The sequence below is a fragment of the Solanum pennellii genome, chromosome 7 (genome assembly GCF_001406875.1).
Source record: "Solanum pennellii chromosome 7, SPENNV200".
In the NCBI taxonomy this organism is placed as follows: Eukaryota; Viridiplantae; Streptophyta; class Magnoliopsida; order Solanales; family Solanaceae; genus Solanum; species Solanum pennellii.
This window is the reverse complement of record NC_028643.1, coordinates 14,987,627-14,999,077: the sequence shown is the minus strand read 5'-3', so window position 1 is coordinate 14,999,077 and position 11,451 is coordinate 14,987,627.

Below are 11,451 nucleotides of genomic sequence, written 5' to 3'. Positions count from 1 at the left end.
GGAAATATTTCCAAGAGACTGCTCCTCTACCAAGAGTAAATATCTATCCACTCGTGTAGTGATCAAATTTGCATTACTATATCCTTTCAATACTGCTGGATATTGTTATAATGTAAGGCATAATTTTAAGTATTTTTTCAAATACTCCAAAACTCTATTTATTGCCATCTAATGAGTTTGATTGGGATCACTTGTGAATCGACTCAGTTTATTAATACCAAATGTTATATCTGATGCACACACTTCGTGATATACATCATACTTCCCAATACTCTAGAACAATCCAATTATGAGTCACTTTCGCTTTCACTATTTTGAAATGCAAAGCTCACATTTATTGGAAACTTGACAATCTTGACATCCAAATATTTGAACTAGTCAAGTACCTTTTCAATGCAACTAGACCGTCAAAATGCTAAACATTATGGATTTCTAAGGGTTCTTATACCTAAGATTGCATCAACAACTCCAAGATTTTTCATTCCAAACTTGTTTACTAGCATACATTTTGTAGCATTTATGTCATTAGTGTCTCTATTGATGATAAACGTATCACCAATATACAATCAAACAATGACTTGTGATTTCAATTTGAACACATTTATCACTTCCGCCATTCTTAAATCCATTTGTCAATATAGTTTGGTCAAATTTCTTATGTCATTGTTTGGGTGCTTGTTTTAGTCAATAATGTGAATTAACAAGTTCACACACTTTCTTTTATTTACCAGGAAACACAAAACCCTCGGGCTGTTCCACATAAATTTCTTCCTCCAATTCTCCGTTTAAGCGAGTTGTTTTCACACATTTGATGAATTTGGAGGTCATATACCACAATTAACATCCAAATGAATGTCATTCTAGTTACTGGCGAGTATGTGTCGAAAAGATCAAGACCTTGTTTTTAGCTAAAACCTTTGGCAAAAGTCTTGATTTATATTTGTAAACAGTTCCGTTGAATTTCATTTTCCTTTTGAGGATTCACTTTAAACCCAAAGGTTTATTTCCTGGAGGAAGATCAATCAACTTAAAATAGGATTGCTCAAGATTGAAGCAATCTCACTATTGACACCATCTGTCTAAAAGGATGAGTCTATAGAAGACACAAGATATGTTACAAAATCATATTCAAAGGAAGTAGATATCCTTTGACATTTACTATGCCTCTGAATCTCTTTATTAAGTACCTTCTCCTCTTGTTCTCTTCCCAAGGTCGTTTACACCTTTCACAAGACAATTCAAGTCTAAGTCTACAGTCCACGGTCTTAGGTCCTATTAATCATTTAAGGAATAGGAACATGGAATTTGAATAGATACCCCGTACTTTGAAATATTTTAAGTTGGAATTCCTTCCTTTCCATTTCTCATATGGAATAGATTGTGTCCTGACCAAACAAACTTGCTTTGCTTCTAAAATGACAGAACTTTTGTTGTTCCCTTTTGCAGTAAGGATTGTTTCTCCACCCAATCTTTGTGGTAAATCCGAACTTATAAATAATGCATCCATCATTTCTTTCAACATTCGGTTTTTCATTAGATTGAGGTGAAAGGGAAACAATTTGATGAATAATTCAATTTTTCAAACACATTTCTTCAAAATGAGATTTATACTCTCCATCCCTATCACTTTTTATCTTTTCCCAAGTGATTTTAAACTTCAATATTATATTGTCTAGACATTTCTATTGCTACATCTTTACCATTCATCAAATAGATATACTCGTTTCTAATGCAATTGTCGATAAAAGTAACGAGATACTTTTTCCCACCACGAAATGGTATTGACTTCATATCACAAATGTAAGTGTAAATCAATTCTAAGGGATTAGAATTCCTTTCAAGAGATTTATAAGAATGCTCAGCATACTTAGATTCCACACAAACTTGACATTTTTATTTATTGCACTCATAGTTAGACAAAATTTCTAAGTTGATCAGTTTCCCTTACAAGATTTTAAAAAAAAAAATTGACATGCCCCAAGTGATCATGTCACAAACTTTGACTCAAGCAAGTAAGAACAAATAAAAATATTGACTTTGAATAGCTCTTCGTGAGGTAGATTTATTCTCAAATATTTTGTTTCTAACTTCTTATTTTGTATGACACAAACATTATTTATAGTCAACATCTTGTCAAATGTCCTTTTCATAAGGACCTTTCCATAAATTTCAATTTGATTGTTATAGAACTACCCATGAACAAAGTTTTATCGGGTCCAATAAAGGCGATATAGTCCAAATGCTTCTTTTACACAACATGACAAATGACTATTCACCAATATTCATGTCTATAAAAATAATTATATATAATAGACATATCTTAACATAAAAAATCACAACATTTTAAGTGACACTTTTTCATAAAAGAACTCAATCATTTTAAACAATTATACATATAATTTGGTAGTTTCATACTAGTAACACCATTTACTAGTAATAGAGAAAACTCAACAACCACAATGCCAAATTTACTCCAAGAATTTTGTGGGTCTAACATAATACAAAAGTATCATTGAATAAGGATCTCATTGCCACTGAATGTTTTTGGTTGTACAACATTTGTTCATATTCATAATCATAGTAAACTTGAACATCGGGCTAAGAAGTGTATTTTTGTAGGATACGCCAAAAGTCTAAAGGGATATAAGTATTATGATCCACATGCTAGGAAGATAATTATAACAATGCATCTAAATTTCTTTGAGTCCCAACTCTATTTTACTACCCATCTTTAGGGGAGTATCATGTAGGTGAATATCTGTTTTTTGTGATATTAGGAAACAAGACATCAGGAAAATGATGAACATGATATTACAACAAATACTGATGTGAGGGATCTAGAAGAAGATATAAATAAGTCTGATCCAAGAGATGATAGGGACCAAAATGACTTAAATAACAAAAAATCGGGAATTGAATATGTAGAGCCTTCAAATGAAAAAAATAAAAATGGGAATAGAGAATAATCAAACAAAATACAGGTGTATTCGAGAAGGAACCGAACTCTAGGAATAAAGATAAAAGATTCTCATCACTACCAAAAGACAGTTCATCAAGATGTTACTGCAATTCAAGATAACATTCCAGCTGATTCTATTTCTAACTCCTTATATGTGGACCTACCTATTGCAAAAAGCAAAAGTGTTAGAAATGCTTCTAAATATCCCATTTCTATGATTATTTCATATGAAATATTTCCCCTAGTTTTTCAGCCTTTACTTCACAACTTTCTAGTGTGGTGATTCCAAAAAATGTGCAGGATGCTCTACGAGTTCTTAAGTGAAAGGAGACTATTCTGGTGGAGTTGCTAGTTTTTGGAACAAAAATGAGACTTGGGAGTTAGTGGATTTACCAAAGGGAAAGAAACAAGTGGGTTGTAAATGAGTGTTCACCACCAAATTCAAATCAGACAAATCCTTGGAAAGGCTTAAGGCCCGCGTAGTTGCAAATGGATTCACGCAAATATATATGGCATTGACTAGCTCGAGACGTTTGCTCCAGTATCTAAGATATATTCATTAAAGTTTTTTTGACAATCTCAATAAATCTTTGAGCAGCATCATCAACAGTTGGATGTGAAGAATGCTTTCTTGAATGGGAACCTAGAGGAAGAAGTCTATATGGATCCCCCATCAGGGTTTGAAGGGAAATAGAAGTCAAATATAAGCAGGCTTAGAAGATCTCTTTAAGGTCTTAAGAAATCTCGACCTTATTCGAAAGTTTTACTCAATTTGTGAAGAACCAAGGGTAGGTGCAAGGACTAGCAGATCACATGATGTTTACCTGACATTCACTAGAGAAAAAATAACAGTTCTTATAGTGAATGTCAACGATATCATCCTCAAAGGAGATGATGTGGTTGAAATAAAAAATCTAAAGGAGCATCTTTGTAACACTCCGTATCAAAAACAGACCAAAAATAAGTTTTTCAGAAAATCTGCAAATGCAATAGACGGTGGCCATCGACGGACAATAGCTTGACCCACGGTCCATCCTGCACATCCGTTGATGGAGTCAGAAACCCCCAAAATCTCAGCCCATGAAAATTTGACTAAGTGCCGAACGACGAACGAACCTACGGTCCGTAGGTCAGACTACGGTCCATATTCTGCATCCATCGATCAACACCCTATTTAACCATTCTCTAACAAGAACCACGATTGACCAATACGGTCCGTATATGGACCTACGGACCGTAGGACTGACGGTAAGTAAAAGTTAGCAGATAGTTAGGGGGGAAATGCAGTTGGGTCAACTTCAAATGATCATATGTCTTAGCACAAAATGAATTAGTTGTCCCAATACCTACCTAAAGACAAATAATTTAATTAGCTTTCCATAGCCACCGACCTTGCTAAAATCAGACTCCGAGTAAAAAGTTATATCCATTTTAGTAAAGGTCTGTCGAACAGACCCAACCTACATAACCAAACGACAGACCGTCGATTGAACGACGGCCCGTCAGTCCAGGTCGTTGTTTGGTCCGACAGAAATCAGCTCAGGGGTCTTTAATATTTTCCCACTTCGTTTAAACACTAAAATACGTCATTTTGACCATAAATCATTAGATTTTAGTCAGTTTAAGCCTAGAAACATAACTAAAACTTATCTAAGACAAATCATTAATAAAAAAACTTAGAAAATTAGAAGCAAGAAAGGATAAAAAGGTAAGGAACCCTAATTGAAGAACAAAAAAAGGTTCCAGCAGTTCCAGCCCCAAAATCTATGTGTTTCTCCGTGAATTTCATCACCAAGTCTGTGGGATTTTACTATTGGGTTCCTTTCACCCATTGGGTATCTAGTTTTCAGTGAGATTCTTGATTCTCATATCATGCTTAGACCTAAGGTTTCTAGAACTTCATGAATTAATTAGTTATATGTTCCAAGTCAGATATCCATGTTATTATTCAGTTTATCGCATTAATTTCAAATCCCTAGATATGTATTTCTATAGTTCTTGAATTACACATGCTAGGTCAGATATTTCAGTTACTTCAGATATAAATGCCTCGGTTATAAATGCATAATTACCAGATTAATTGTTACTTTCTCAGTTTGCATGTTCAGTTTTGATCTATCTAGTATTTACATAAACTCATATTAAGTTAATTACATAATTCATTGTGAGTAGCATTAATACCGAGCAAGACTAGGGTTCATCGTACCCAATAGTCCCAAAACTACTAGACAAGTAGGTTGTTAGTCCCCCTCTGGGCATCAGTTTAGTGATCACGCCAGCATGCCTTTATACCTCTGGCAGGGTATATTGGGTTATTAGTAGCTCCCACAGTTCAGTGAGACTCTCTTGCATTGACCATTTTCCAGTATACTCAGTATTTAGTTTTAGCATGTTATAAATTGGTCATTGCATTTAGTTCGCTAAGAAATTTAGTATATCCTATTCAGATTATTATACTTGCTTTTGTGCTTGTTTAGTTATGTATTATTTCAGCTTTACTCTATCCTACATGCTCAGTACCTTTCAAGTACTGACGCATATGTGAGCTACATCTTCTTGTGATGTAGGTTCAAGTTCTCAGCATCCAGATCACGCATAGGTCGATTCTCGATCTACAGTTCAGCAGATTCAGTAGTGAGTCCTCATTCTTCGAGGACAATAGTCATTGGTTTCTTTTCAGTATTTAGTCCTTTAGTTTAAGTTTTACTACACTTATTAGGGGCCTGTCCCAGCATTTTAGTATGTTTAGAGGCTATTTTTAGACATATTTAGTTTCAGCTTAGTATTGAGTTAACATTTTCTTTGTATTAAACTTATCAGTTTTCATATATCTCAGTTTTAGCATATGAGTATTCCCCATCTTCTCATTTTAAGTATGATTTAGCTTACGCAACAGTTTATCGCATTAATTTTCATTCAGTTTATCGCATTAATTTCAGATCCCTAGATATGTATTTCTATAGTTCTTGAATTACACATGCTAGGTCAGATATTTCAGTTACTTCAGATATAAATGCCTCGGTTATAAATGCATAATTACCAGATTAATTGTTACTTTCTCAGTTTGCATGTTCAGTTTTGATCTATCTAGTATTTACATAAACTCATATTAAGTTAATTACATAATTCATTGTGAGTAGCATTAATACCGAGCAAGACTAGGGTTCATCGTACCCAATAGTCCCAAAACTACTAGACAAGTAGGTTGTTAGTCCCCCTCTGGGCATCAGTTTAGTGATCACGCCAGCATGCCTTTATACCTTTGGCAGGGTATATTGGGTTATTAGTAGCTCCCACAGTTCAGTGAGACTCTCTTGCATTGACCATTTTTCAGTATACTCAGTATTTAGTTTCAGCATGTTATAAATTGGTCATTGCATTTAGTTCGCTAAGAAATTTAGTATATCCTATTCAGATTATTATACTTGCTTTTGTGCTTGTTTAGTTATGTATTATTTCTGCTTTACTCTATCCTACATGCTCAGTACCTTTCAAGTACTGACGCATATGTGAGCTACATCTTCTCGTGATGTAGGTTCAAGTTCTCAGCATCCAGATCACGCATAGGTCGATTCTCGATCTACAGTTCAGCAGATTCAGTAGTGAATCCTCATTCTTCGAGGACAATAGTCATTGGTTTCTTTTCAGTATTTAGTCCTTTAGTTTAAGTTTTACTACGCATTTTAGTCTGTTTACAGGCTATTTTTAGACATATTTAGTTTCAGCTTAGTATTGAGTTAACATTTTCTTTGTATTAAACTTATCAGTTTTCATATATCTTAGTTTTAGCATATGAGTATTCCCCATCTTCTCATTTTAAGTATGATTTAGCTTACGCAACAGTTTATATTCTTTAGTATGCTCACGATCATGCCAGCATGGTTAGCTTGGGATCACTTGTAGTCCTAGGTTTCATGTCCGTGTGCCGAGGGTAGCTCAGGGCGTGACAAAACTTGGTATCAGAGCACTAGGTTGAAGAGTCCTAGCATGTCTGAAAAGTACCACTTAGTAGAGTCCTTTTCATGGGTGTGAAGTGCACCACATCTAATGAGAGGGAGGCTACAAAGTGTTTTAGGAAAACTTCACTTTCTTGTTACTCTTATCGTGCGTAAGGTATGATCTTATTCCACTCTAACTTGGCGTTCTAAGTTTCAGATCATGCCTCCTCGTAGAGCTAATGCTAGGAATGCGAATGTCAGGAATGCAAGCGCAACTCCTCTAGTCCTAGATCAAGAAGTCTCTATTGCTGAGTTCAGAAATTCCACAAAGTTGTTGGCTCAGAGTATGACTAACTAGAACAATCGGGTTCATGCTCATGTGAATGAAAATGGTGGACCAGCAGAAGCAAGGGTCTGTGACTTTGTTAGGATAGGATCACAAACTAATGAGGATCCTTAGAATTTCTTGGATGAGATATGGAAGATGTTTAAGATAATGCAAGTGACTAGAAATGTCGGGTTGAGTTGGCATCATACCAGTTGAAGGATGTTGTTCATATCTGGTACACTCAGTGGAAGGAAAATAGGGGTACAGACCAGCTCCTATTACTTAAGATTGCTTTTGTGAGACCTTTTTGGACTGGTTTTTCCCAATAGAGTTGAGAGAAGCAAAGGCTCAAGAATTCATGAACTTAAGGAAGGGAAACATGACAGTCCAAGAGTATGGACTCAAGTTTAACCAACTCTCCAGGTAATCTCCTCACATGTTTGTTGACTCCAGGGCTCAGATGAATAAGTTCTTTTATGGAGTGTCGGATTTGGTGAAAACTGAGTGTAGAAGTGCTATGTTACTTGGAGATATGAACATATCTAGGCTTATGACTCATGCTCAGCCGGTTGAGGGTTATAAGCTTAGGGAACAGGATAAGGAGAATAAGAAGGCTAGGACTAGGAACTATGACTATTCTCAGAATAAATCGGGTGATGGAAATCGCTCGCAGAGTCAGCAAAAGTTTTCAGCTCCAGCCCCTTCGTCGACTAGTGTTCCATCCTCCAAGAAAAGGTACGACCAGAAGGTTAGAGCACCAGGCTCTAAGTCCCATGGGAGTGTTTCAAGCACCAAGAATTATCCCACTTGTCCCAAGTGTGGTAAGAACCATCCGGGCTAGTGCCTCGCAGGAAGAAGGATGATTTGGGTACGGTCAGCCTGGTCACAGGTTGAGGGATTGTCCTTCTAGACAGGGTCAAGAAGGTGGTAATGGTAGAGCTCAATCGACAACTTCATCAGCACCAGTAAGTCGCCCGACTCAGCAGGGTAACTTATCTTGTATAGGTGGAGGTCAGCTCTAGAACAGGCTGTATGCTCTTCAGGCTCTCCAGGATCAGGAAGGTTCTCTTGATGTAGTCACTGGTACGTTACGAGTCTTTGACTTTGATATTTATGAAATGTTAGATACAGGGGTTACTTTTTCTTTTGTAACTCCTTACATAGCAGTCCAATTCAGTGTTAGTCCAGAAACTCTCTCAAAACATTTCTCAGTCTCTACTCTAGGTGTTGACTCAATTATAGCTAGAAGGATATACAGAAATTGCCCTATCACAGTATCTCAGAAAGTCACCTCAGCAGATCTTGTAGAGTTAGAAATGGTAGACTTCGATGTCATTCTAGGAATAGATTGGTTACATTCCTTTAATTCCTCGGTCAATTGTAGAACTAGGATTGTTCATTTTCAATTTCCAGACGAACCATTCTTCGAATGGAAGGGTAGTAGCTTAGCACCTATGGGTCGATTCATTTCTCACCTTAAGGCAAGAAAGATGATCTCTAAGGGTTATCTCTATCATCTACTTCGGGTTAAGGATTCTAGCTCTGAAACCCCAGCTCTTGATACAGTTCCAATAGTCTGTGAGTTTCCAGAAGTATTTCCAGAAGATCTTCCCCAAGTCCCTCCCGAAAGGGAAATCGACTTTAGAATTGATCTCCTTCAACTTACCCAGCCTATTTCTGTTCCTCCTTACAGAATGGCTCCAGTAGAGCTTAAGGAATTGAAAGAGAAATTGAAAGACCTTCTAGATAAGGGCTTCATTAGACCTAGTATTTCACCATGGGGTGCACCAGTGTTGTTTGTAAAGAAGAAAGATGGTTCTCTCAGAATGTGCATTGACTATAGACAGTTGAACAAGGTCAACAATCAAGAATAAGTATCCCATCCCTAGGATTGATGACTTTTTTGTCCAACTTCAGGGTGCTAGTCATTTTTCAAAGATAGACCTCAGATCGGGTTATCGTCAGCTTATAGTCAGAGATAGTGACATTCCAAAAATATCATTCAGAACTCGGTATGGTCATTACGAATTTGTAGTTATGTCGTTTGGACTAACCAATGTTCCTAAAACACTCATGGATTTGATGAACAGAGTATTCAAACAGTACTTAGACTTGTACGTTATCGTCTTTATTTGATGATATCCTCATTTACTCTAGGAATGAGGAAGAACATGCAAGTCATTTGAGAATTGTTCTACAGACTCTCAAGGATCGACAGTTATTCGCTAAGTTTAGCAAATGTGAGTTCTTGTTGCATATGTTGCTTTCCTTGATCATATTGTATCTAGCGAAGGGATCCGAGTGGATACACAGAAAATAAAAGCAGTGAAACAATGGCCCAGACTCACCTCTGCTACAGATATCAAAAGTTTCTTAGGTCTAGCTGGTTATTACAGAAGGTTCGTGGAAGGATTTTTATCCATAGCCTCCCCATTGACTAGGTTAACTCAGAAGATGGTCAAGTTTCAATGGTCAGATGATTGTGAGAAAAGTTTTGCAGAATTGAAAACTAGATTGACTACAACTCTTGTCTTGACTCTACAAGAAGGTTCAGATGGTTATGTAATCTATTGTTATGCATCCAGAGTTGGCCTAGGTTGTGTGTTGATACAGCGAGATAAGGTGATATCGTATGCCTCTAGACATCTTAACGTTCATGAGAAGAACTGTCCAACTCATGACCTCGAGCTTGCAGCACTGGTGTATGCACTCAAGATCTGGAGATACTATTTGTATGGTGTTAAGGAAGGTGAAGAAGCTGAATGACTCCGGAATTTCTTAGAAGATATTCCGTTTTGGCCCAAACTAATGGCCCCTATATGCATACACTATGATAGTCAAGCAGCAATAGGAAGGCCTGGAAGAGTTATGTATAACGAGAAGTCTCATCACATAAGACGAAGACATAACTCTATTTGACAATTGCTCTCTAGTGGAATTATCACTATTGGCTTTGTAAAGTCAAAGGATAATGTGTCGGATCCACTTACAAAAGACCTAACTAGAGAGGGAGTTGAGAGATCATCGACGAAAATGGGACTATGGCCGAGAATAAGTCATTGTGGCAGTAACTCTACCTAGATGACTAGAGATCACAAGATCTAGGTTCAAGGATATAAAACAAATTCATAGATGACAGTTCAACATTGTGAAAAATTTATTTTATGGTTCATTCTCATAATGAGACAATGTTGAGTAACCAGGATAAAGGCATAAGGATTTTTTAATGGTTTCTAAGTTTGATATAGGGTATATAATATAGTGTTTCTACGGGACAAGACATTTAGAAACCACCTATGTAAGTGTAATGTGTAAGTCGCTTCAAGGAGAATCCGGTACGGCCAGTTCGATAAGCACTTATTTATCAAGATGTGTTCATAGCTGAAATTAACAAAGCAATGAGAACCAAAAACAGTTTAGGGTTTATTGTGTGACTTATGTTGTCTAGGTATACACCAAATCTCTATGGTTCAAAGATATCAAATCTACCGATTGACCGAGTATATTCGATATATGTTCACTACGGAAAGTTAGAAAAGGAAACCTACTTACCCAGATGTGATTAACCCTTACTTACGAGACACACAAGTTTTTCATGCATATGTTTTAACAATAGACATTCTCCATTCATTTGGGGGATTGTTGGGTTATAGCAAGGTGTGAATAGAAAATAAGAAGAGAAAATGGAAAATGTGGGGGAACAAATTTTGGAGGGAAAATAAAAAGTCATTGTAACTTGCAAATGAAAAATCACTTCTCCCATATTGGTAGAACAACGGAAAGTTGTTGACCTGATATTAGGAAACACTTTCTTAGTTTTTAAAGGGTTAAGAAGAAGGTTTCCCCTCGCCTCGTCGTTATTGTCGTTCGCTCGGCTTTGATATTGGCAGGATTTGGATTTGACAAATGATGTGATCATTTTTCTTATAAATTAATTCAGAATGTTAGTTAAATAACAAAATTAGTTTGATTCAACGGAATTTATTTCAAATTCATTTGTAACGGAAAAAACGTTCTGAAGGGAGACACAACATTCTTGAAAAAATAACAGTAAAAACGTTCTGAAGGGAGACACAACATTCTTGAAAAAATAAATATGAGCAAATTTGTCTGAATAGATGCGTTCCTTGTTGCAAATGGCAATAAATAAAAGTTTTGTTTTCGTTTTTTCAACACTGAAATATTTTCTCTCTGCATACATTTTCTTACATGAATATATATATATA